Source organism: Astatotilapia calliptera, chromosome 2 (genome assembly GCF_964374335.1).
Source record: "Astatotilapia calliptera chromosome 2, fAstCal68.1, whole genome shotgun sequence".
In the NCBI taxonomy this organism is placed as follows: Eukaryota; Metazoa; Chordata; class Actinopteri; order Cichliformes; family Cichlidae; genus Astatotilapia; species Astatotilapia calliptera.
The window spans coordinates 9,435,391-9,458,025 of record NC_137423.1 but is presented as its reverse complement, the minus strand read 5'-3'; the positions used below and the strand labels follow the sequence as shown (position 1 = coordinate 9,458,025).

The window sequence follows — 22,635 nt, the reverse complement described above, 5'->3', positions numbered from 1 at the left end:
TCTCATCTCTCTCTTTCATTCTTTCTATCCTTTCCCCCCCTTCTGCCTTTTCCTTTACCCAATAAACACAATTGCCCACATTTTACATTTGTTTGAAAAATGTCTTCATTCAACAATAATTCATCTTAGGTATAAAAACAAGAAATAGGTAATAGCTGCATGTGTGTTTGTGTGTGTGCATAATATACATACTTGTTTCCCAGAAAGATTTAATACTAGATGGATAGAGACCAGGGACGTGCAGAGGGGGGGGCTAGAGGGGCTTGAGCACCCGCCCCTTTCCTGATGAGTGCCCAAAGTGCCCTTTTGTTGAGGCAACTTTTAAATTTTTTTTATTTATTTATTTATTTATTTTATGTGTGTGTGCGTGCGGAGTCCTGTCTGTGCCCCTCAACAATAATATTTAACTATTAATCATAGTTTTGCTAAATAAAAGGATCTGGCTTGCATCAGTCACATGATCACATTTAACCAATGATCGCCCTCGACGGCAGAACGCGCTGGTTACGAGCCGGGAACGAGCTCACAAAGAGCACGCGCATTTGTTGCGGTCCGGAGCTGTAGGAGAAACACAAGTTAACTCAGAGACACAGACTGATGCGACAAACCCAGTAAGTAGGTGTACAGCGCACACTGTAGTGTGTAGCACACAGGAGTATTAGCTTATTACATACACGTTGGTAAGCTGTCTTGTTGCAACTGACGAACTGAAACAAACGAGCGTGCTGTGTGTGCAACAGCGTGACAAACATTACCTGTCCTTTTATTAACTGCACAAGTAGTGCTGGTCATAGCTGCTGGCTACCTGTGTAAGGCTGTCATGGGTCTGTAGCTCTGTCACCGTTTTAGGGAACATATTTAGTTTTAAAGTAAGTTTCTGGGCATTTCCTGCCTTTCTGGAGGGATTATATTTCACTAAAAAACGATCTAATATGCATGTCCACATAATAATTATTATAATTATAATATATTAAAAAACACACGCTGTATTTTAAAGAACATACATTAAGAAGCAGATTATATTAGATTTATATTTTAAATAAGACAAAAGTTGGATTTTACAGCAGTAAAATGATTGTATCTCTACAGTTTAAAAATGTAATAAGCTTTGCCCTGCACAGAGTGGATAGTGAAACAAATGGAATCATCATAAATACATTATTTCATATTTATTACTCCCCCCTCCTCATTGCTTTATTATTGTAGCTCTAGTAATAAATAATAATTTAAGGATGCCCATAGTATATACAGTATTCTGAAGAAGGTCTAAAATGTCACTGTGTGTGCATGTGTGTGTTTTATTTAGCTGGATTTAAAAAAATATTACTCATGATATAACATTGTGCAGACATGGCTGGTAAGGACATGAGGAGGAAACAGTAGGAGCTGTATGAGGCTACTAAAGGCAGGGCTATAACATTTTGCTGTCATCATTTTATTATAGATTAAGTGCAAGAGTTGTTAGGTGTGGATAATTAGATTATAGTTTATTGCAATAGCAAGTTGTGCCTTGTTCTCAGATAGACAGCAAGTGGAGAGTGATATATGAAATGATGGGAAGGAAGGAAGAAGAGAAGCAAAGAGTGATTCACAGGCAGAGCCGAGTTTATGTCACAGTTTTTCGTTGCCTTATGGTTCCAAGCGCTGTCACCAATCTTTGCATTTTGTTATTATCTCATGAAACTTGTTTAATCAGCTACCATCTCTCCTGTGGACTTTTTAATGTCTACAGTCTCAGATCAACACAGCCCTGCCCTTCCCATATTAGATTCTTGATGAATGTGTGTTGTTGTTATTCAGCATGGTTCAATGTGCCCCTTTTTAACTTTGAGCACCCGCCCCTTTAAACCTCTCTGCACGTCCCTGCAGGAGATAATCCGTAGGACGGTCGGGTCGGCGTCGATCTTCACTGACATGATGCGATCCGATATGCGGGTAACTTCGACCACGTTGTGCCGGAGCTTTATTATTAGACTTCTGACACCTGGCAAATAAACTCTCACGCGATATGAGAACATAACAGCAAAAAGCCAGTAGCTGGTACATGAATGGATAAAAATTGGATCCCTCTTAGATTGAATTGGTTGCCCTCTTATATTACGTTGTTTTGAACCTAACCGCATCCACTGAATTAATGCAGTTTTCAGGACAGTAAAAACAGAGAACTCTGATATACACAATTTCTGATTGCTGATAGTGTTTCTTAATGCAAAATGGGCTTCCATTTAAAATGCAATTGCTTTATGTTCGATCTTTAGCGAAGAAGGGTCATTTTTGATTCTGTGGACAAGGGATGCAAATGGAATGTGAAGGCAACAGGTAGTAGGGTGAATTAGGGTTTCGTGTGGTCTTCAGTGCATGAATTTTATTGCCACTTTATTTCAACTTTTTATTAATGTACTCAAAAGAAAAACAAGAACCACAAAGGAGATTCTTGTGATTCTTGTTTGTGCTATCTGTTTGTGAAAGAAAGCACATTTTACCACATCATACTGTGTTTGCTGCCATTTATTTTACTCGTCCTGCCTGAGTGTCTGGGCTGCGTTTGTCTGTGCACCTTTGTTCTGGCCTTCTGCTGATGGGTTTCACATGCTGGGCTTTCCCTCTTGGTCCACACCCAGCAGCCTGCTGCTGACCACACACAGCCTACAAACTGATCCATCCATGCATCCATCCATGCATGCATGGCCTGGTTATTGTTGAGTTATCACCTCCAGCTCCTTGCTCATAACCAGGTAGATACTGGGCTGGGCCTGATCTCTGAGCTCAATAACAATGACAAAAATGCCAAACACTTTACTCTTCATGGTAAAAAATGTTTATAATACAGTAAAAACTGGATGTAGCCAAAATCAGTGTTTTATATACAGTGTAAGTGAACAACATTGCTACACTGCTGGTGTTTGATTGATAGAGGCTTTCTTTATAAGAACTATGATATCATTTCTTTTGCTGATTAACAGTTTTTATATAATTTTTATATCATATATAGCTTTCAAGAAGCCAAAGATCACTGGACGAAAAGACTACAGACCTGTGGCTCTGACATCTGGTCAGGAAGTCTTTTGAGCGCCTGGTTCTCTCCTATCTTAAGACCCTCACGGCCCCCCTCCTGGACCCCCTGCAGTTTGCATACAGAGCCAACAGGTCTGTAGACGATGCCATCAACATGGCCCTACACTTTGTCCTGCAGAATCTATGCTAGGATCCTGTTTGTGGACTTCAGCTCTACCTTCAACACCATCCTTTCAGACCTTCTTCAAGGATTGCTTTCCCAGATGAATGTGCCTGATCCCATCTGCCGGTGGATCACTGACTTCCTGACGGACAGGAAGCAACCAGTGAGGCTGGGGAAGAATGTCTTGGACTCCCGGACCATCAGCACGAGCTCCCCTCAGGCCTGTGTTCTTTCTTCTATGCCCTTCTCCCTGTACACCAACTGCCGCACCTCCAACCACCAGTCTGTCAAATTAATTAAGCTTGCAGATGACACCACCATTATTGGACTCCTCTCAGACGGGGATAAGTCTGCCTACAGGATGGAGGCTGAACATCTGGTGTCCTGATGCAGCCGCAACAACCAGGTGCTGAATAAGTGTTATTTTCATTTACCACTGGCCCAAGTACATTTTTATTGGCTTGTGAACAAAGCTGTAGTTTTTGTATTTTTAAATATTAACGCAATTTAATTGAGACATTATTTATATTATTTCACTTTCAATGTGAAAAATGCTGTAAAAACGTTGAAAATAATGGTCACCCCTGTTCGCTGCAATGTAAAATAGTACAACTGCTGTCAGCCTTCATTAAGTTGCATCATTTGAACATTTGCATATTTTTATTCAACTTCTGCAGGATGCTTTGATGAAAGACTCCCTTTTCCCAAGTAGAGGCTTTACTAGAGGTCACAGGAACAGCGCTGCTGCTTTGGATGCGGAAAAATGTTGTCTTTCACTCTACCTGAGCTCAGTGTCCCAGTAAGGGCTCCGCCTCATTGTAGCTGACGCTGAAATGTTTGTGTGGGTTGCCATGACAACACCAGAAGTGCATCTGAGATCGTGTCCAAATTCATGGGCTGCATCCTCCTGAGGACTCGGTGTTCTGACAAAACGTCTTACTTTGGCAAAACGTCCTACCGTAAGTAGTTCATGCGTTCTCGGCGGCTCTAGTGACCCTCGAACTCTCGGCTAGCTATCGAGGTGGTGGATAACATACGTCTCCCCCACAAGAGCACGAATCTACAACTTTTCTACTACTGGTTTTACAAGGCGTACACGGTAAAAACATTATGCTGTTATTTGTTAAACACTTGTGCACCTTGTGAAAAGAAATAAGTGGCTGAGATGGATGTCATATGTGCTATTGATATTATTTTACTCGTTTCTAGTTTTCACGGTGCTCCATGATTGTGAGAGGAATAAAAAAGAATTGTGGACATCAGTACGAAGCATGGATTCTTTTGACCAGAGTAGATACACTGGTCCCTTGAATATACTAATCTTTTTGAGGTGGGTGACTGTTCCTGTGTATTTACAGAAACAATGGTTGTGATAACCTCAGCTGTTTCAGAGGGTGACTGTTCGTTGCTTTGCGCACTTTTAAATCTGTATACAATGGTTTGTTCCCTTTTTGTGTTCTGAGGTTTAAACAAAGATGTACTAGATGTATTATACCGGTCCCTCGAATCTACAAATCTTTTAGATGTGGATGACTGTTCATTTTCATCTGTGTTTACAGAAACACTGGGTGTTGGAACCTCAGTAGTTTCTTTTTGGCTGACAGACTCTGGAGCTGTACAAGAGGAATAAAGAGCTGCAATGCTTTTGTGAACCTGACCTGGGAAGGGAGAGAAATATATTTTTGTTTGTCTTCTTGTTTTTTTTTTTTGTTTTGTTTTTTATTCATATTTTGGATGGACAGAAACGTTAACAAATATACAACTGGAATAATCATACTGTCAGTTCTCTGTCCGTTTCTTAACAACAACCAACAAATAAGGACTAACAGTAACTAAGACAAACAGACAAACAGACAAACAAACAAAAAAAAAAAAAAAAAAAAAACCCAGGAGAAACAAAATGATATACCGCCCAGAGGTGTGGACTCGAGTCACATGACTTGGACTCGAGTCAGACTCGAGTCATTAATTTTATGACTTTAGACTTGACTTGAAAAAATGTTCTAAGACTTGTGACTTGACTTGGACTTTTACACCAATGACTTGGGACTTGAATTGGACTTGAACCGGTTTACTTGAAAAGACTTGATATTTCACCCCAAATATAAAATTTAACATGCATATTATATGGAGATTGAAAATGTGACGTCATTCACGCGTAGAACTGCAAAGGATTCTGGGAACTCGTGGCAAGCGGTACTAGCGCACGCAGGCTTTCAATTAAAATCAGTCACACAGCGATAAAAAGAAACACAAAAATGTCAAGAAGCTGTTGTATAATTAACTGCAATAGCCGGTCGCATGACAGCCACGGGAAGCCGACGGGTAAAGAGATCGGTTGTTATCGGATTACGTCGTGGAAGAGAAATTGTTCGAGCCATGTTTCCGAAGTAACAAAGAGGCGACTGGATTGCAGCCATTCAAAGATCAAATATAACGTCCTAGAACACTCCAGCTCACAGGTTAGTCTGCTCCAAGCATTTACACAAAGGTCAGTCTGCTGTTGTAGTTAATGCGTCATTTTTCTTAACATAATTAGTGATATAGGTTACAAGCAAGTCTGGCGCTGAACAGAAATTGTCGCGCTATGCTCCTTTATTTATTGTGCATAAATAGTAAATTATCCTGACACAATATTGCGTTTCGCTTCTGTTATTATGGTACATTGACAAAAACATATACTTTTATTCACAGGATAAAACAGGTTTTTTGTATCACTAATTGCCCAGTACGATTACAGCATACAATATTATTGTCACTGCTACATTTCTGTGATGCTACCAGAAATTATTTCCACTACTAATTAATTACCGTTAAGCTCAAAGGTTATATTAATAAACGGTTAACGAATGTGTATTTATGAAGACGATTTGTGAGACTGGTAAACTTATGATATGTACGATGGTCTTTCGTTCTACACGGTGCATTTCAAGGTCCTGTACCCATCCGTCGGTAAACTGTACCTGGGCTTGTTGCAGTGACCGGAAGTTACTAAACTTCATGAGTGTATGCACTCACTCCAAGAACCGTATAATTATAAATATGCATATAAATATGCTACGATGAGATAGCTGACTTCATCTAACTAGCAAATGTTTTCCAGGCTACGTTGGTGATACAGTTTTTTTTAATGTGTATGATATTTTTGTCATGCGATTTTAAAGCTGGTCCTACAACCGCATCCAAGAATGACATGCAGCTTATCTCAGAACTGTCGGTGAAAATTATTCTTGGAGCTAAGTTTAATTGAGCTGCATTTTAAAGAGGTGCAATTTCACAATTTGTGTATATTTTCTAAGTTCACTATTTTGTATGTGTTGAGAAAAACACAGATTTTAAAATTACATGGTCTAATATTTACATTTAGCATAACTGCAACATTCTTTTTTCGTTTGTTTTTTTTAAAGACTCGAAAGGACTTGAAATTCAAAGTTTCAGACTTGTGACTTGACTCGGACTTTTACACCAGTGACTTGAGACTCGACTCTGACTTGCCTGACATTACTTGAGACTTGACTTGAGACTTGAGGATAAAGACTTGAGACTTACTTGAGACTTGCAAAACAATGACTTGGTCCCACCTCTGATACCGCCTCCTGGGAAACATCAGCAAAAACAAAAGTAATGGGGGCAAAACACCCAGGTGCCTAAAAACAAAACATAACCTTGACCACTGATGACATTAAGACAATTTGTTCCCTCTACTGACTTTCAAAGTAAAAAAAAGAAAAAAAAGAAAAAGACAACAACAAAAATACCAATGACACATGAAACCCCCCCCCCCCCCCCCCAAAAAAAAGAACATTTATCATAATATCTAGGAGACATTGTCGATGTACACCAAAAAAGCACCCCAGACCTGCTCAAAAATGTCTTCTCTCCCCTTAATTCTGTACATAACCCGTTCATATGATGCCATCTTAGACATTTGTTCAGTCCATTCCCTGAGAGAACAGGGGCTGGATGACTTCCAGTGCCTAAGTATTATCCTGCATCCAGTTATGAAAGCCAGACGCATCCACAATCTCTGTTTTTTTGAAAGGATAATTTGTCTTCTTGTTTTATTTTATTCCTTGTGGGATTTGGATCCAACAAGTAAAGTATGCATATTATGCACACACACAAACACACATGCAGCTATTACCATTTCTTGTATTCTTGAATAAAGACATTGATCTGACACATTTAAAATGCAGCCAATTGTTTTTATTGTTATATTATTAAGAAAAAAGAAAAGGTGGGGGGATGTAAAGAAGAGCTTAAAGGAAAGGGCTAGAGGAGAGAAAACCCCAACAATTAGCAGGGCATTTTTTTACTTGGACAAATTGTTAATAAAGTTTCCATATCTGTAACAATGATGACAGTATAATTGTTTATAAACAATTATATTTACAATTATATGTGTCCAGTATGTTGGCTCATTTTCTTTTACTTTTTGCATTTGAAAATAAAAGTTGGGCTGATTTTGACACCATTACAAGAAGTGTTGTTAATGATTCTTTTTGAATTAAAATCAGGTTACCACAAATTGTTTTTTAATTTAATTTCATTTGAAATGATTGTCAGTGGGTAAACAATTCGTAATGCAAAGTCAGAAACATCGAGTTATTCTTGTACTGCATGCTTGCAATAAATAAGTTGTCCTAACAGTCAGTCAAAGGAGCTTGGAAAGAAAAGCGTCTGGACTTCTTTGAGTTGAAGTGACTGATATATATATTTTTTGTCTGTTTGTTTTGTTGGTTTTTGTTTTTTGCCCTTTATCACCATTCCTCTTCCCTGCTGTTTTTCTTTCCCTCTTTCTTTCTCCCCTTTCTTTCCCCCAGTCATGTCTGTCCTATGTGTAGCAAGTGAAAATAAAATAAACAATAAAAACAAAGGTGAATCAAATAGACCAATACGGCAAGGCCGGGATGGTCCATTTGGTAAAGTAAATCCGTTAGTTATATTTAACATAATGTTAAATGGCAACATTCTGTTTACAATGTTACCATTTCACATTATGTTAAATGGTAACATTCTGTTTACAATGTTACCATTTTACATTGTGTTAAATGGTAACATTCTGTTTACAATGTTACGATTTTACATACTGTTAAATGGTAACATTCTGTTTACAATGTTACCATTTTACATTGTGTTAAATGGTAACATTCTGTTTACAATGTTACCATTTTACATTATGTTAAATGGTAACATTCTGTTTACAATGTTACCATTTAACATTATGTTAAATGGTAACATTCTTTTTACAATGTTACCATTTAACATTATGTTAAATGGTAACATTCTGTTTACAATGTTACCATTTCACATTGTGTTAAATGGTAACATTCTGTTTACAATGTTACCATTTTACATTGTGTTAAATGGTAACATTCTGTTTACAATGTTACCATTTTACATTATGTTAAATGGTAACATTCTGTTTACAATGTTACCATTTTACATTATGTTAAATGGTAACATTATGTTTACAATGTTACCATTTACATTATGTTAAATGGTAACATTCTGTTTACGATGTTACCATTTTACATTATGTTTAATTGTCAGTAGGCCTGGTACCGGAACCGGTACTGGACCCCCTTTTACTTTCAGCCATCAGAAGAGGGTACACTGTGGTCATAACAATACTCAGACTGTAGCATTTAAAGGTCCCAAAGTGTACCAGGAAAATATCCCCCGCACGATTACACCAGCAGCCTGAATTGTGAATGTGAGGGAGGATGGATCCATGCTTTCATGTTGTTCACTCCAGGCTGATATAAAAATGATATAACTAATACTACTTCTACTAATAATGACAATAACAACAAAATAATAATAATAGTGTCAAAAATACCAGTAATAATAATAATAACAACAATAACAACATAAACAACAACATTACTACTACTAATAATAAAGATAAACAAATGTATTAAAAAATTAATAATGATAATAATAATAATAAAACTGATCATAACAGTAACAATATCAATCATAACAACAACAGTACTAACAACAATAATAACAATAACAATGAAGGTGTTGCTGCAGATCTGAGTCCCGACTCTGCTGCCTTTCTAGTGCGGCAAAGAAAGTAAGAAATAGAAAAAGAAAAACACAAATAAACTGAGTGTGAGGGTTTTTCTACAAGTTACACTGAATATTTGCACAGACATGCTGACTGTTTGCTGGGAGACGTCACCTGTCTTTTATAGAATAGCAGGTAAGCTGTTCTCTGCCGCTGCTCACACACAGACTCACACGTGGTCTGGCAGACCAACTCGTCATCGTACGTGAGCCGGCTGTCTGTGACGTCGTCTCTTCCGCTCATCTGGTGAACGCCGTCACAGACGTAATGTCCTGAGAGGAGAAGGCGCACTTATTAACGTCTCATAAACTTTCAAAGCTGACCTGCATTCAGCACATGTGTCTGAAAGCACCCACTCACCGCTGTAAGCTGAGGAGCCCAAACGACTGATCACGCTGACCAACAAATAGCAAGCAGTTTACTGGGAGAGGGCAGCGGCACCACCCGTTAGCTTAGAAATGGGCTCCATCCATACTTGAAATGAACGGTGTGCCTTTTCCCTTACCTCTTCAGTAAAGGCTGTGTCCTGGCTGATCACCAGCTGCTGTGTCAGAACAATGGGGCTGTTCTTCTTCTCCACGGTGAATGATGGAGTGAACGTAAACCACTTCAGCTGGAGGATCAGCACACTGAAAGAGATGAGACAAAGAGGAGAGGCTCAAAGGAAGACGCAAGGAGGACATGACATGAACAAAACTGACACCGACTGAACTGTGGTGGTTTGAGGCCTTTGGGGACCGATTTGAGGTTACTCACTTTGGCAGGTTCAAGAACAACAGCTCCTCTTTGATCTTCTTAGCTCCGCACTGGCATTCGTAGTCCAACAGGCCGCCCTGCAGCAGGGAGCAGGAGGAACAGGTGCATTAGAGTTAAACTCTTTTACAGATGAATTCACATATTCGTGGGAGCAAGCCTGTTCACAGAATAGAGTCTAAACGAGCTCTTACTTTCAGACTCCAGCCCCACCCTTCAGCAGCATCCTGCTGGCTGGCACAACCTTGCCATTGGCTGCTGCCAGGGACTCAACAGGTTAGAACAAAAATATAAATATTATATCTGAGTTCTTATGTGGACCCGCCTTCCAGGCAGAACCTCACCTTCCATGAATGTCCACAGGTTAGCGGCCCTCGCTCTGCTGGTCCTCCAAAGTAAGAAAAAATGAGGAAAAAATAAGGAGCAGACCAAGCAAAAGAGGGTATTTAAAGAGACAGTGCTCTTAAGGTGCATTTTTGGCGAGTTTTATTATCTAAATGTCATTGTGTCACTTTCTTATGAGGCTTCAGTGAACTGAAAAAGCTTCTGGGATGAGAAGCGAAACGTCTTCAAAAAAGTTAAAGAAGTCCGGTTGTTTTTTTCCCCCAAGCTCCTTAGAGTTCTCTGAAAATGGTCAGGTAGAAGGACTGGACTGAAAATGAGTAAAAAAGCAGCCAAAGCCCAAGGAAGTTGAAAGACTGGAAACTATTGCTGAGGTCATGTCAGTGTAAAAAGTTACCTACAAGTCTGGCACCTTGGAAGCAAAACATAAAGAAATAAGGTGTAAGGCCAAATGTTTGGTCCTGCAGCCAACCGGACCATGAAATATAGAGCACAGGTGAACAAAGTGAGGCAGCAGTTTGCTGATTTCCACCTTGTGCCTTTCATGTTGATCAGCTTAGTAGTTTGCCAGCTTTCTATCTGTTAAAGACTTTTGGCGAGAGGTTATTCATATTTGAACTCTAATTGAACCCCTCTTTTTTACTGTTTTTTTGTTTGTTTGTTTTTGGGTTTTTTTGTTGTCTTAGATGGCCTGACTCAGCAGGTGGGGGCAGTTTCTGAGTTTACCTTCGTTCAAACAGTGCAGAAATGGTTTCGCTATGCTCCAGACCGGATGGGTGGTGCAGGACGCCCGATATCCAGCCCCGTCATGGAGTAAACTAAAAACAGTAAATAATACATTTAACAAACAAGCAAGCTCTAAATTTAAGCGGAGAGACTGCAGACGTAGCCGCACCATTCCAGGGATTTTTGGTTAGCATGAGGGGTCTAGCCAGGACCCTTACTGGATACTGGGTGGGAATCGAACGTGCGACTCCAAAGATATGTAGTATTACCACTACACTATCCAGCTGCGCTACACTATCCAACAAAAAAAGTTTTTAGAAAATTTGATAAAGTCTGATGCTTAATATTGTAGGGATATTAATCTCCCTATGATATTAATACGGATTAATAACACAGAGAAGTCATACTTCTGTTATGACAGAATTAATTGGGTAAATTATATTTACAATTGTAACATTGTAAACTTAATGTTACGATTTTACATTATGTTGCAATTTAACATAATGTGAAATTGTAACATTGTAAACATAATGTTACAATTTTACAATTGTAACATCCATCCATCCATCCATCTTCATCCGCTTTATCCGAGGTCGCGGGGGCAGCAGCCTAAGCAAAGAGGCCCAGACCTCCCTCTCCCCAGCCACCTCCTCCAGCTTATCCGGGGGAACACCGAGGCGTTCCCAGGCCAGCCGAGAGATATAATCTCTCCAGCGTGTCCTGGGTCTGCCCCGGGGCCTCCTCCCGGTGGGACATGCCTGGAACACCTCACCCAGGAGGCGCCCAGGGGGCATCCTTGTCAGATGCCCGAACCACCTCAGCTGGCTCCTTTCGATGTGGAGCAGCAGCTGCTCTACTCTGAGCCCCTCCCGGACGGCCGAACTTCTCACCCTATCTCTAAGGGAGAGGCCAGCCACCCTTCGGAGGAAGCTCATTTCTGCCGCTTGTATACGCGATCTCGTTCTTTCGGTCACTACCCACAGCTCGTGGCCATAGGTGAGGGTAGGGATTGTAACATTGTAAACATAATACAATTTTACATTATGTTACTGTCAGAGTCGGACGGTGCCCCGACCGGTCGACCTGTGTGTGTGTGTTTTTTTGTTCTCCTCTCTCGCTCCGCTTTTTCTCCGCTGCGATTGTTACGCGGTCGCGTAGCAACGGGAGACCTCCGACCCGTAAGTGCTGCCGCTCTGAGCTGCCTACTAAGCCAGGACGCGATCGAGACGGAGAGACGGAAGGGGACACTTCACTGATTCTAGGGAGTTTTGTGGACACACGAGGGGAGACGGGGAGAGGAGCACTGAAGGGACTTGCACTGTGGATAACTGTGGATTGATTTTGGCTTCACTGTAAATAAAGACACTGTTCAACTTAAACGAGAGGTCCGCGTCTAGGTTCGCTAACTCACCACCCTTAACAGCTACAATTTAACATCATGTAAAATTGTAACATCATGTTACAATTTGTAAATTGTAACATTGTAAACATAATGTTACAATTTTATATGATGTTAAACTGTAACATAAAGTAAAATTGTAACATTATGTTTACGATGTTACAATTTTACATTATGTTAAATTGTTACATAATGTAAAATTGTAACATTATGTTTACAATGTTACAATTTGTAAATTGTAACATTGTAAACATAATGTTACAATTTTACTTTATGTTAAACTGTAACATAATGTAAAATTGTAACATTATGTTTACAATGTTACAATTTTACATTATGTTACATTGTAACATAATGCTTAACAGATAATGGTTATCCTCTTTTTATATCATACATCATTGTCTCTGTAGGAGGGTCTGGAGCACTCCCTGCTGAGCCGCTGGGTTCAGTACCTTGCAGGCAGGTCCGACGATGACTTCATCATCTCACCTGAGCTCAAAATTCTGGTGCGTGAAGGCGTCCCTCGGGAGTATCGGCAGAGAGTGTGGCGCTGTTTGGTCCGAGCCAGAACTTTGACAAGCCAAGAGTGCCACACGCAACGCTATCAGCAGGTACAGCTGTAGAGAGAGAGAGTGCTTTATCCGCACCTGAGCACAGGTGGCTCCTCCTTCTTCCTGTTGGGAATGCTGGCGAGCACTCAGTAATCCTGTTCTGTTTCCAGCTGTGTGAGAAGAGTCGGACAGCTCCTAATCCTGCCTCCAGGCAGGTCCAGCTGGACCTTCACCGAACCCTGACGACCAATCAGCACTTCTCCTCGCCGTCCAGCCCCGCCCTCCAGCCCCGCCCTCCAGCAGCTCCGCCGCATCCTTCTGGCCTTCTCCGGGCATAACCCTGCCATTGGCTACTGCCAGGTACTCAACAGGTCAGAACAAAAGTATAAATTTTATATCTGAGTTCTTATGTGGACCCGCCTTCCAGGCAGAACCTCACCTTCCATCAATGTCCACAGGTTAGCGGCCCTCGCTCTGCTGGTCCTCCAAAGTGACGAAGACGCCTTCTGGTGTCTGGTGGCAGTGGTGGAAGCCATCATGCCTCAGGACTACTACACCAAGAATCTGGTGGCCTCTCAGGTCAGCAGACACACTCACCTGCTTGCCTGCTGTGATCTGTTTTAGTGATCAGTGAGGCTGATCTCTGTGAGTCTTTGTGCTCAGGCGGACCAGCGCGTGCTGAAGGACTTCATGGCGGAGAAGCTTCCTCGCCTGGCATCTCACTTTGAGGATCACAACATTGACGTCTCTCTGGTCACCTTCAACTGGTTCCTGGTGGTTTTTGTGGAGAGTCTGCCCAGCGACATCCTGATGCCTCTGTGGGACGCCTTCCTGTATGAGGGTACCAAGGTACCATACACCCGAACACACCATGACAGAAATGCAGACAACACTTGAATGCACCACAGTAGTGTCCATGGAAACAAAAATGATTTTGTTTTCACCTTTAGATGTCTTTATTTACATTTTAGGAGTAATAAGACATTGTTTACTAAGCATGGGGAACTGTCATGTGACATGAAATAGGAGTGGGAAAGCAGATCATTCTAGTAACGACCTCACAGTCTACCACAAGCAGCGTAAATCCAGACGATGAGCGGGACAATGGCTTTGGGCTTGTTTCTGCAATGTGACAAATGCAGCACAGCTTTTACATCATTTGTCTCAGGAAATAAAATCACAGTTCAGACACAGAAATATATACCACACAGGGATAAATGCTGACAACAGCTTCAGCCACGTAGATCCAACCCAAAAGTTTAATTTAAACTTAAAGCTCAACTACCAAGTAAGTTAATATTATCTGGCAACTGAGGAACCAAGTGGCTTATTGGAAATCGATCAGAGCTGTAATGAGTAAAGGGCCCAACTGCACCACAACTGAAAGAGTAATTTTATGACTCACCTCCTCAAAGTTTCCAATTAATTGTGTGGCGTGAGTGTCCTGTTATGAAATGCGTGTCTGTGCTGCAGGTGATCTTCAGATACACTCTGGCTCTGTTCAAATACAAAGAGGACGACATCCTGAAGATTCACGACAGCGTGGAGATCTACCAGTACCTACGCTTCTTCACAAAGACCGTCTCCAATGCCAGGTACGCACTCGCCTCCACCCGCCTTAATCTACGAGCTGTTACACTCTCAGAAGTGTAGCGGATGTAGCTGTTGAATCTTTGAGCTTCAAACCCTTTTTACTGAAATTTTGTGAGAAGTTTAAATTTCCCTGATCACAGTAACAACGATTTAAAGATTTTTAAGTATCTGCAGCTCTCGGATACATGTGGTCCAGTCAGTCCAGTATTTCCTGCTCAAACTGCAGTACCTGAAGTATCAAGCAGCATAAAACAGAAACACTCAAGCTGATCAGTTTCCAGTTCCTCTGTGTTGGTGATCGAGTCCTTTCCACCTGCGTGTGTCCATGCAGGAAGCTGACCAGCATCGCCTTCAACGACATGAACCCATTCCCCAGCCGGCTGCTGAGGAACCGGCGAGTGCTCCACCTGGAGCGCCTGCAGGCGGAGCTGCGTGAGCTGGAGGAGCAGCACAAGGAGTTCATCACCGAGAGCGTCGTACGGAAAGACAAAGAGCTCGACGTCATGGTGAGCGAGGATGACGAGGACCTCTGATCACACGGGACGCTTCAGCTGCTCACTTCGAGACGACGATGAGTTTTCCATGAGTTCAAGAGAATTTTACTAAACCGGCTGTTAACTGGTTTCCTTCACACCAAACACAGGATTGTGTCAGGTTCACCATCTCTACTAACACTACAAGGAAACAGACGCATACAGATTTAACTGCATCACATCTCTGAAACAAGCTTGCAGTAAACAAATGTGTACTGTGTTCACGTGTGTAATAAGTCAGGCTGCAGAAATGTGCAGATGTATTTCAGTGAATTCATTTGGATTAATATGTGATAGCTTATTTATTTCATTGCATCTTTTGCTTTATACCTAAAAATGCGTGACATTTCTAAATGTAGTCACATCCCTATGAAACATGGTTGATTATCAGCTGTAGTCACAGCTGGTGATAAAGTAATTAAAATGTCCAGCTATTCAAAAATAGGGCATTCTGCACAATGAGTACTTTTTGGTACTTGAAGTATATTTTGATGCTGATGCTTCAGGGCATTGTGCTGCATTGTCGAAGCTCTCTGGGCTTCCGGTTAGAACGACCTCACAGTGTTTTATTTTGATCTGGTGTAAAGTGCATTGTGCAGAAATGACAGCATGATAGTCACATGATAAAACTGACTTTTCTTTTCTTTTTTTTTAATTTTACTGGGTGTGCATCTTGTTCAAATGTCTTTTTCAGCATTTGTACATAAATATTCTGTATATAAATATTTGATTTTCATTTATTTTACAGAGTCCTTTATTTTGTTTCACAAATATGACATTCATGTCAAATGACATCTGCAGACTTTATAATGACCAGCAGGGGGCAGTGTATTGCAGTCTATGAGAACATTTACTGAGACCTGTTTCATGCACTAGTTTCATGTCTCATTGAATCCAACATGATGTTGATTTTGTAAATTAAGGTCACATCTTCATCACATCTAATTTCAAAACACTGATCAATTTTTTTTAAAAATGAATTCCATACCAATTGCAGGAATAAAATAGGAATAAATAACAAACGAGAAATACATACAAAACAAGAGAAAGGCACACATGAGAGAACAGGTCACATGACAGCACAGCATTATCTACCCACAATTTGAACTAAATAACAGATAGCACAGGCAATGAAAACAAACGGAAATCAGAATAAATTTAAAAACTTTTATTGATGTTAACTTGAAGTGCTGAATTAGCCCTGTTGTCAGTTCAAATCACTTCAATCTATAGCGCACTTTAAGGTCTTTAGACCTTAAAAAGGAATACACTGCAAGGTAAGCTTGCAGCATCTTACTTTAAGGTCAACTGTGAAACTTTGTGGAAAGCCTGAGACAAGTTGATGAGTCAGTGAAGCGCACTTCCTTCTGATGACGGCTATACTGAGGTGAGTTTTTAAGCATATCCTGAACTTTATTCATTATTAGACTTCTGACACCTGGCAAATAAACTCTAATGCGATATGAGAACATAACAGCAAAAAGCCAGTAGCTGGTACATGAATGGATAAAAATTGGATCCCTCTTATATTACGTTGTTTTGAACCTAACCGCATCCACTGAATTAATGCAGTTTTCAGGACAGTAAAAACAGAGAACTCTGATATACACAATTTCTGATTGCTGATAGTGTTTCTTAATGCAAAATGGGCTTCCATTTAAAATGCAATTGCTTTATGTTCGATCTTTAGCGAAGAAGGGTCATTTTTGATTCTGTGGACAAGGGATGCAAATGGAATGTGAAGGCAACAGGTAGTAGGGTGAATTAGGGTTTCGTGTGGTCTTCAGTGCATGAATTTTATTGCCACTTTATTTCAACTTTTTATTAATGTACTCAAAAGAAAAACAAGAACCACAAAGGAGATTCTTGTGATTCTTGTTTGTGCTATCTGTTTGTGAAAGAAAGCACATTTTACCACATCATACTGTGTTTGCTGCCATTTATTTTACTCGTCCTGCCTGAGTGTCTGGGCTGCGTTTGTCTGTGCACCTTTGTTCTGGCCTTCTGCTGATGGGTTTCACATGCTGGGCTTTCCCTCTTGGTCCACACCCAGCAGCCTGCTGCTGACCACACACAGCCTACAAACTGATCCATCCATGCATCCATCCATGCATGCATGGCCTGGTTATTGTTGAGTTATCACCTCCAGCTCCTTGCTCATAACCAGGTAGATACTGGGCTGGGCCTGATCTCTGAGCTCAATAACAATGACAAAAATGCCAAACACTTTACTCTTCATGGTAAAAAATGTTTATAATACAGTAAAAACTGGATGTAGCCAAAATCAGTGTTTTATATACAGTGTAAGTGAACAACATTGCTACACTGCTGGTGTTTGATTGATAGAGGCTTTCTTTATAAGAACTATGATATCATTTCTTTTGCTGATTAACAGTTTTTATATAATTTTTATATCATATATACAGCTTTCAAGAAGCCAAAGATCACTGGACGAAAAGACTACAGACCTGTGGCTCTGACATCTGGTCAGGAAGTCTTTTGAGCGCCTGGTTCTCTCCTATCTTAAGACCCTCACGGCCCCCCTCCTGGACCCCCTGCAGTTTGCATACAGAGCCAACAGGTCTGTAGACGATGCCATCAACATGGCCCTACACTTTGTCCTGCAGAATCTATGCTAGGATCCTGTTTGTGGACTTCAGCTCTACCTTCAACACCATCCTTTCAGACCTTCTTCAAGGATTGCTTTCCCAGATGAATGTGCCTGATCCCATCTGCCGGTGGATCACTGACTTCCTGACGGACAGGAAGCAACCAGTGAGGCTGGGGAAGAATGTCTTGGACTCCCGGACCATCAACGCGAGCTCCCCTCAGGGCTGTGTTCTTTCTTCTATGCCCTTCTCCCTGTACACCAACTGCCGCACCTCCAACCACCAGTCTGTCAAATTAATTAAGCTTGCAGATGACACCACCATTATTGGACTCCTCTCAGACGGGGATAAGTCTGCCTACAGGATGGAGGCTGAACATCTGGTGTCCTGATGCAGCCGCAACAACCAGGTGCTGAATAAGTGTTATTTTCATTTACCACTGGCCCAAGTACATTTTTATTGGCTTGTGAACAAAGCTGTAGTTTTTGTATTTTTAAATATTAACGCAATTTAATTGAGACATTATTTATATTATTTCACTTTCAATGTGAAAAATGCTGTAAAAACGTTGAAAATAATGGTCACCCCTGTTCGCTGCAATGTAAAATAGTACAACTGCTGTCAGCCTTCATTAAGTTGCATCATTTAAACATTTTCATATTTTTATTCAACTTCTGCAGGATGCTTTGATGAAAGACTCCCTTTTCCCAAGTAGAGGCTTTACTAGAGGTCACAGGAACAGCGCTGCTGTTTTGGATGCGGAAAAATGTTGTCTTTCACTCTACCTGAGCTCAGTGTCTCAGTAAGGGCTCCGCCTCATTGTAGCTGACGCTGAAATGTTTGTGTGGGTTGCCATGACAACACCAGAAGTGCATCTGAGATCGTGTCCAAATTCATGGGCTGCATCCTCCTGAGGACTCGGTGTTCTGACAAAACGTCTTACTTTGGCAAAACGTCCTACCGTAAGTAGTTCATGCGTTCTCGGCGGCTCTAGTGACCCTCGAACTCTCGGCTAGCTATCGAGGTGGTGGATAACATACGTCTCCCCCACAAGAGCACGAATCTACAACTTTTCTACTACTGGTTTTACAAGGCGTACACGGTAAAAACATTATGCTGTTATTTGTTAAGCACTTGTGCATCTTGTGAAAAGAAATAAGTGGCTGAGATGGATGTCATATGTGCTATTGATATTATTTTACTCGTTTCTAGTTTTCACGGTGCTCCATGATTGTGAGAGGAATAAAAAAGAATTGTGGACATCAGTACGAAGCATGGATTCTTTTGACCAGAGTAGATACACTGGTCCCTTGAATATACTAATCTTTTTGAGGTGGGTGACTGTTCCTGTGTATTTACAGAAACAATGGTTGTGATAACCTCAGCTGTTTCAGAGGGTGACTGTTCGTTGCTTTGCGCACTTTTAAATCTGTATACAATGGTTTGTTCCCTTTATGTGTTCTGAGGTTTAAACAAAGATGTACTAGATGTATTATACCGGTCCCTCGAATCTACAAATCTTTTAGATGTGGATGACTGTTCATTTTCATCTGTGTTTACAGAAACACTGGGTGTTGGAACCTCAGTAGTTTCTTTTTGGCTGACAGACTCTGGAGCTGTACAAGAGGACTAAAGAGCTGCAATGCTTTTGTGAACCTGACCTGGGAAGGGAGAGAAATATATTTTTGTTTTGTTTTTGTTTGTCTTCTTGTTTTATTTGATTCCTTGTGGGATTTGGATCCAACAAGTAAAGTATGCATATTATGCACACACACAAACACACATGCAGCTATTACCATTTCATGTATTCTTGAATAAAGACATTGATCTGACACATTTAAAATGCAGCCAATTGTTTTTATTGTTATATTATTAAGAAAAAAGAAAAGGTGGGGTTGGGGGGATGTAAAGAAGAGCTTAAAGGAAAGGGCTAGAGGAGAGAAAACCCCAACAATTAACAGGGCATTTTTTTACTTGGACAAATTGTTAATAAAGTTTCCATATCTGTAACAATGATGACAGTATAATTGTTTATAAACAATTATATTGACAATTATATGTGTCCAGTATGTTGGCTCATTTTCTTTTACTTTTTGCATTTGAAAATAAAAGTTGGGCTGATTTTGACACCATTACAAGAAGTGTTGTTAATGATTCTTTTTGAATTAAAATCAGGTTACCACAAATTGTTTTTGAATTTAATTTAATTTGAAATGTTTGTCAGTGGGTAAACAATTCGTAATGCAAAGTCAGAAACATCGAGTTATTCTTGTACTGCATGCTTGCAATAAATAAGTTGTCCTAACAGTCAGTCAAAGAAGCTTGGAAAGAAAAGCGTCTGGACTTCTTTGAGTTGAAGTGACTGATATATATATTTTTTATCTGTTTGTTTTGTTGGTTTTTGTTTTTTGCCCTTTATCACCATTCCTCTTCCCTGCTGTTTTTCTTTCCCTCTTTCTTTCTCCCCTTTCTTTCCCCCAGTCATGTCTGTCCTATGTGTAGCAAGTGAAAATAAAATAAACAATAAAAACAAAGGTGAATCAAATAGACCAATACGGCAAGGCTGGGATGGTCCATTTGGTAAAGTAAATCCGTTAGTTATATTTAACATAATGTTAAATGGCAACATTCTGTTTACAATGTTACCATTTTACATTGTGTTAAATGGTAACATTCTGTTTACAATGTTACCATTTCACATTGTGTTAAATGGTAACATTCTGTTTACAATGTTACCATTTTACCTTGTGTTAAATGGTAACATTCTGTTTACAATGTTACCATTTCACATTGTGTTAAATGGTAACATTCTGTTTACAATGTTACCATTTCACATTGTGTTAAATGGTAACATTCTGTTTACAATGTTACCATTTTACATTGTGTTAAATGGTAACATTCTGTTTACAATGTTACCATTTTACATTGTGTTAAATGGTAACATTCTGTTTACAATGTTACCATTTCACATTGTGTTAAATGGTAACATTCTGTTTACAATGTTACCATTTTACATTGTGTTAAATGGTAACATTCTGTTTACAATGTTACCATTTTACATTGTGTTAAATGGTAACATTATGTTTACAATGTTACCATTTTACATTATGTTAAATGGTAACATTCTGTTTACAATGTTACCATTTTACATTATGTTAAATGGTAACATTCTGTTTACAATGTTAACATTTACATTATGTTAAATTGTAACATTATGTTTACGATGTTACCATTTTACATTATGTTAAATTGTCAGTAGGCCTGGTACCGGAACCGGTACTGGACCCCCTTTTACTTTCAGCCATCAGAAGAGGGTACACTGTGGTCATAACAATACTCAGACTGTAGCATTTAAAGGTCCCAAAGTGTACCAGGAAAATATCCCCCGCACGATTACACCAGCAGCCTGAATTGTGAATGTGAGGGAGGATGGATCCATGCTTTCATGTTGTTCACTCCAGGCTGATATAAAAATGATATAACTAATACTACTTCTACTAATAATGACAATAACAACATAATAATAATAATGTCAAAAATACCAGTAATAATAATAACAATAACAACATAAACAACAACATTACTACTAATAATAATAAAGATAAACAAATGTATTAAAAAATTAATAATGATAATAATAATAATAATAAAACTGATCATAACAGTAACAATATCAATCATAACAACAACAGTACTAACAACAATAATAACAATAACAATGAAGGTGTTGCTGCAGATCTGAGTCCCGACTCTGCTGCCTTTCTAGTGCGGCAAAGAAAGTAAGAAATAGAAAAAGAAAAACACAAATAAACTGAGTGTGAGGGTTTTTCTACAAGTTACACTGAATATTTGCACAGACATGCTGACTGTTTGTTGGGAGACGTCACCTGTCTTTTATAGAATAGCAGGTAAGCTGTTCTCTGCCGCTGCTCACACACAGACTCACACGTGGTCTGGCAGACCAACTCGTCATCGTACGTGAGCCGGCTGTCTGTGACGTCGTCTCTTCCGCTCATCTGGTGAACGCCGTCACAGACGTAATGTCCTGAGAGGAGAAGGCGCACTTATTAACGTCTCATAAACTTTCAAAGTTGACCTGCATTCAGCACATGTGTCTGAAAGCACCCACTCACCGCTGTAAGCTGCGGAGCCCAAACGACTGATCACGCTGACCAACAAATAGCGAGCAGTTTCCTGGGAGAGGGCAGCGGCACCACCCGTTAGCTTAGAAATGGGCTCCATCCATACTTGAAATGAACGGTGTGCCTTTTCCCTTACCTCTTCAGTAAAGGCTGTGTCCTGGCTGATCACCAGCTGCTGTGTCAGAACAATGGGGCTGTTCTTCTTCTCCACGGTGAACGATGGAGTGAACGTAAACCACTTCAGCTGGAGGATCAGCACACTGAAAGAGATGAGACAAAGAGGAGAGGCTCAAAGGAAGACGCAAGGAGGACATGACATGAACAAAACTGACACCGACTGAACTGTGGTGGTTTGAGGCCTTTGGGGACCGATTTGAGGTTACTCACTTTGGCAGGTTCAAGAACAACAGCTCCTCTTTGATCTTCTTAGCTCCGCACTGGCATTCGTAGTCCAACAGGCCGCCCTGCAGCAGGGAGCAGGAGGAACAGGTGCATTAGAGTTAAACTCTTTTACAGATGAATTCACATATTCGTGGGAGCAAGCCTGTTCACAGAATAGAGTCTAAACGAGCTCTTACTTTCAGACTCCAGCCCCGCCCTTCAGCAGCATCCTGCTGGCTGGCACAACCTTGCCATTGGCTGCTGCCAGGGACTCAACAGGTTAGAACAAAAATATAAATATTATATCTGAGTTCTTATGTGGACCCGCCTTCCAGGCAGAACCTCACCTTCC

At 40.4% G+C, this 22,635-nt stretch overlaps 1 pseudogene; it reads left to right on the top strand.

Moving 5' to 3' along the window:
- The first annotated feature begins 11,267 nt into the window (after positions 1-11,267).
- LOC113009544 (TBC1 domain family member 2A-like) lies at positions 11,268-15,151 on the top strand (annotated as a pseudogene).
- The last annotated feature ends 7,484 nt before the right edge of the window (positions 15,152-22,635 follow it).